Here is a 5,838-nt window from a genome sequence, read left to right as displayed (position 1 = left end):
CAAAAAACCAAGAGCCTGAAAACCCTGAGAGGATACTCCAGGATGCAGAGCCGGCCCTGGGAGTGTGCTGCACAGAAAGCAGAAGCAGGCCCGTAAGCCCTGTGGCTGCGCGGTTGGGGCCAGGGACTTTCATCGCTGCAAACCCCTGGCCCGGTGCTGAGGCCCCTCTGCCTTTCCCCAGCTCTCAGACTTGCTGGGGCTTGATCACTGGAGGGCACCTCATTGCCCTAATCTCCAGGTCACCTGTACTCCCTAGAAGGCCAAGAGCACTGTGATCTTGCCTGGGCTGGGGCATCCCGCTGCCCACACCATCCTCATTCCAGGACTATTTCTACCCAGGCCTCCATCAGAAACAGGCTGAGGAAATTCTTCCTTGGAGAGCATAACGTGGAGGCCAGCGCAGCCCGTGCCCCGGGAGCAGCATCAACTCAAGCTGGGGGAGGAGGAGGGCTCAGCAGGGCCAGGGAGACTTCCTGGGGCTCAGCCGGGCCAAGCTGCTGCCCTTTCCTGGGCCCTGCTCTGTCTAAGCTGTAAACGCCTCGTGTGGGGCTATGACATCTGAGCCAGTACCTGGCAAGGAACGCAGCTCAAGCTCTGGTTCTGAGTACGGAAAACGCAACTGTTGGCAGGAGGGTGGGAGTCCAGATCCACTCGGTTCTGGGGGAAGAAAATCTTGGCACATTATGCAGGGAGTGTATGAGTGTCTGTGCTGGTTAAGTTCCCCAGAGGAACGCAATCAATAGAATACATGTGTATAGTTGTTCGAGGGGTTTTATTATGTAGCCTTACAGGAGCTGAGGCTGCAGAGTCCACAATGGTCATCTGTATGGGACAGCCAGAGGACCCAGTAACTGCTCAATGTATGAGGCCGGAAGCCACACAACAAGAAGGACCAAGGACACGGCATCAGTCTGAGAGTGAAGGCCAGGAAGTTCCCTGAAGAGTTTACACTGAAAAGCTGAAGAAGCTGGAGTCTGAGGTCCACAGGCAACGGCACTAACCAAAGATGTCCCTGCTCAAGCGCAATGAGCTTTTCAAATATAGGCTGACACCCTGTTCTCCCCCTTTAATTTCATCCAGGCTGCAAGTCCATTAGATGGACCGCCCCTAGCCTGCATGGTCTTCCTCGATTTGCTGGCCGACATGCCAATCATCTCTACAAACATCTCTCTCTCTCTCTCTCTCTCTCTCTCTCTCTCTCTCTCTCTCACACACACACACACACACACACACACACACACACAGAAGTGTACTTTACTAACATACTACGAGAGTTTCTTAATACAGTCAAATTAATGATCGTGATTAATGGCCACAGTATGATACAGACAGATGGGCAAAAGGACAGGTCAGTGATTGGATGATGATGAATGGATGGAGGAAGGGGAGGCAGACAGACAGATGGATGTGTGGGTGGGCAGAGGGGTGAACAGCTAAGGAGTGGACAGATGGGTAAGTAGAAGGAATGTGTGTGTCTGGTGGAAAAATGATGGAGGAGCAGGCAAATAGGCAATGAATGGGTAGACGGACAGTTTAGCAGACGAACGTGTGGACGGATGGATGGGAGCGCGGGCAGGCTGTGGATGAGTGAAGGAATGAGTGACTGAAGCCAACGAGTGCAGAAGTTCACTGTGAGTCCCACAAAGAAATGGCTTAGGGGTGGACATGCTCCGATGTTTTTGCTTAACCTTGTGCCTTGCCACAAGGAGCCAGATCTAACTCCGTGTAGGCTCCTCTTGGCTGCCTGGGGAGCTCAGGCTGTCAGAGGCCTCATGAATCTGCAAGCAGATGCCAAGAGCAGATGCAGGCCTAGAGCCATCTCCCTGGACAGATGCTGAGCACACCCTCTCCTGAGCACTTGGTCCCCGGCTGCGACCGATGTCTGCCTTCTCCAAGGTCCCAGATGTCTGAGCTCATGGCACACATGCAGCCACTGGTGAAGGCTTCTCTCCTCACGTGTCTCCTTCTGGCTTTCGCCACAGAGGGCTGTTCTTATTCACAGTGGTATCCCTAGGGCCTACACATACTTGGTGCTCAATCAGTGTGGCAAAAGGGAGCCACTGCCCTGACTAGGGCAGCCTTTGGCAGGCCTGGCCAACGGCTTCCTGAAGCATGGGGGTCGCACATGAGGCTCACACCATCCACTGTCTCCCTCGTCGGCTGAGGACATGGGCCTGGGCTCTGCTCCACCACGTGGTCTGACTCCCCCATGGGGTGAGCACTGGGGTGTGGCATGCAGGATCCACGGCAGGCAGGCTGCAAACTCTGCTTATGGAGTGACTTGGAAAAGTCCTTGGTACCCCTGTGGGGCCTGCTTCCCTTCTCCGGCTGTCCTTCCTGGATGCATGGCTGGCCATTGGACAGTCTCTGCCCTCCCAGGTGGGTTGTCAACTGGACTCCAACCAGGTGGCTGATGGAGAGACAGGGAGGCAGGACAAGAGGGACAGGTGGGCATCTCTCCACCTCCTTCCCTTCCTTCTTGCCTTTCTTTCTTGTGCGATCTCTCAGACTATGGCTCAAGGTTCCATTGGTGACTCAGCCCATGGTCCCAGCTTCCACCAGTGGCAGCTCTGCCCTCAATGACCCTCCCTTCCCTTATGTCCCTGCAGGACTCTTGTTGAGCTCTTGGTGGCCCCATACTCTGCTCTAAATATCCATATTCCAGACACTAAGACCCTCTCATTATCCATGGCGTCTGGCTGCCTAAGCCACACTTAATAAATGGTGTGTTATAGCTCTGAGTGAACAATCAATAACACGATGACATGAACGACTCCCACTTTTACAACAGAGGCTCTGCCCAATTGGGTAAGGACTCCCTGCCACCCAGCCTGCAGCAGCCCCTGCCTCTGTTTCTGAGTGTGCCTGTTGGAGATGCTTCATCAATGGGGAGTCCTGCACCCTGGCTGATCGCCCCAGGCAGCACTCCTTGGTTTCCACTCTGTGAATGCCCTATAGACTCAGACTTCAAGTCCAACAAACACAGCCAAGGCTCAAGGGGTGGGGAGGCCTGTAGATGCTGTAGTGGCTGGTACAGGACTAGATGGTAGGGGCAGGTGACACCCATAGCTCTCCTTTGTAGAGCTTTCAAAAGACTCACAATGACACCAGGAAGCAGGTGCCATTTAATGTCAGCAAATAAAACCCAATCAATAAGAAGTCACCAGAGTCCTAATCACAGCGTGAAGGCTGGAGACCTGGCTGCCCATTGTGACAGGCACTTAACCTGCTGTAAGCCAGCACCAGCACAGGGCCATACTATGGAAGTTACAGTGACAGAGTACCTTGTTCATCCTTTGTTTTTGCTGGGCACCAAGTGTGAATGAGCCTGGGTCTAGCAGATACGAACAGCAGGGTTGTCCCTGGCAGGAATGGGACAGGTGGGCATGAGTGCAGGGCCTACCTGTGCCAAAAAGGACTGTGGCTAAGGGCCACATTGCCCAGAGCTTTGGGAGAATTTCTGGGATTTGAGAATTTGTACTGTGGTTCCAAGGAAACCAATGAGAAGCAGCCATGAGTGTGTGCATTCCTACATCCAGTGTATGGGCCTGTTGCACTCATAGGTGTGAAGGCAAATGCTCCTGGGATGGTCCTGGTAGGCTGAGGCAGGTGGTCACAGATGGCCCTGCTGGGTATACCGGCTCCTGGCCTACATGTGCACACACATTACCACATGCACACAAGCAGCAGCATGCACGGTATCCTGAGGATGGGTGGGTGGTGGGTGGTGAGCCCCTCAGAAAGCAGGTAAGGGGGCTCCTCTTACCCCCCAGCCCACCAGGTGCAAGCTGGGCACCCAAATTATTTTGGCTTCATGCTCTGCAGAGGTGGTGTCCCCAGTGGTAGAACAGAGATCCTGACTCAACCCTGGCTCAGGGGATCCCCCAAGGCTGCTTGGGGACTGGAACAAAGGACACAGATGTAAATACTAGTGGAGGAGGACCCCATCATGTACTTACTAGCCCAAAACTGGAATGATGAGGGGAGACAATTCAATCAGTGAACACGGTGATTGCGTTCAATGGAGAGCCTGGCTTTTTAACTTGTCTTAGCTGTAAGAATAATAGCAACTTTTTGTGAACCTTTTTTTGTGAGCTGTAGATCTAACTTCATTTTGTAGGGGCAGGTGCCACCAGGCTGTGCAAGAGCGTGTGGGGCGGGGCCTGTGTCTACAGTTGGACTGAGAGTGGACAAAGAATGGGAGAGGTGCTAGAGACTGGGGCCCTAACCAGGGCAGGGGAGTGGGGACAGAGCCCTAGTGGGAAGTAGACCCGATCCGGTTCTAAGAACCATGGAGATGCAATATCCAGGGTACAAAGGAGGACACCATGGGCTGCTCAACTGAAGAAGAACCCTGGTCTAAGAATCATTTGGACTAGGGCTGGGCCAAGTCCCAGGAGGCCAGAGGGCACTGCACCTACCCTGGCACATCCTCCACCCCCACGCCAGGACCCGACATGGCCTCCCACCTAGCGTGGAGTGCCTTCTCCAAGGCCACCCATTCCCAGAACTCTTCTCTCTGTCATTTTAAATACTGCCTGTGTTCAGTTAAACAATAAGATGTAGTGGGGGGGCTGGTGAGATGGCTCAGTGGTCTAAGGCACCTACTTAGAACAAGCTAAGCTAAACAAAAGCACAGGGACCGCGGTTCAATCCCCCAGCACATGTCAGCCAGCCCCGCCCCCTGGTGGGCTGAGCTGGCCACACACACACACACACACACACACACACACACACACACACACACACACCAAATAAATAAAATAAATAAATTTTAAAAAAAGATGTAGTGGGACTGGGTGGCCACATTTCTTGGACCATGAGAGATTCATGTGTCTTCATGAAATGTAGCCATCCCTGTCCCCAAGGAGGGAGCACTGTACTCCAGCCCTTAGGGAGAAAAATACAACTCAATGCTGGACAGGGATGTAACTGGCAGAGGGCCAACGCCAGGCGAGGACAAGCAGCCAGAGGGTTCCCTGCAAATGAAGGGCACACAGCCATCTCCACAGCCCCAGACCTGCTGCTCAACTTAGGGTCACCCCTCACTTAGGAATAGGGCCATAGGATGACCCCAGCTCCAAGTCCCACAGAGCACCCAAGCATGCATCACCTCCCAACAGCTCATTTCCTCAGCTGTCCCCACTGAGCTCAGCCCCCATGGGTAATGGGCAGGTGACGGTGACAATCATGGCCCCCCATCCTGTCCCTATCCCTACCAGGCCAAAGGGGATCTCCTTACCTAGACAACTGTGATGAACTCTTCAAAGACCCCATACTGTGCAAGTCTAGGAGAGAGGACAGCCCTACCCACATGTCCACATCTTGAGGACTGCAGCCATGGAAGGCTTGGTAGTGTGTTCTAGGGCAGGTGGCCTGGTGGTTCCCCAAACCAGGGCAGGGGAGTGGGGACACAGTCAAGATTCAGGGCCCTGCAAGGATTGCCTTGGCTGAAGCAGGTGGGCTCAGGGGCAGCTCCCACCCCAATCAGAGCCCTCTGTATCCCAGGCCCTACCCTTGCCCTGCACAGGCAGCTGTGTCTGGCCTCTGAGGAAGCAGCAGCTCAGAAGAACAATGGGCAGGGAGGAAACCAGGGGACAACAGGGAGAGCAGGCTGGCTTCAGTGTCACACAGATTCAGATCACAACTTCAGGAGAGGAAACCAGAAGGGAAGGGAGGGAAGGGTGAGGGTTAGGGCTGGGTTAGCACTGGCCTATAGCTGGACTTCAGGCCCTGCTCCTGCCAATCCACAGGAACCAGGCCTCCCTGTCCCTGGAGAAGCTGACCTGAGGCAGACTAGGAGGGCACCTGAGGACCTGTCCTGAGCCTGGAACCTGG

Source organism: Octodon degus, unplaced genomic scaffold (genome assembly GCF_000260255.1).
Source record: "Octodon degus isolate 3935 unplaced genomic scaffold, OctDeg1.0 scaffold00104, whole genome shotgun sequence".
In the NCBI taxonomy this organism is placed as follows: Eukaryota; Metazoa; Chordata; class Mammalia; order Rodentia; family Octodontidae; genus Octodon; species Octodon degus.
This window is presented reverse-complemented; position numbering follows the sequence as displayed.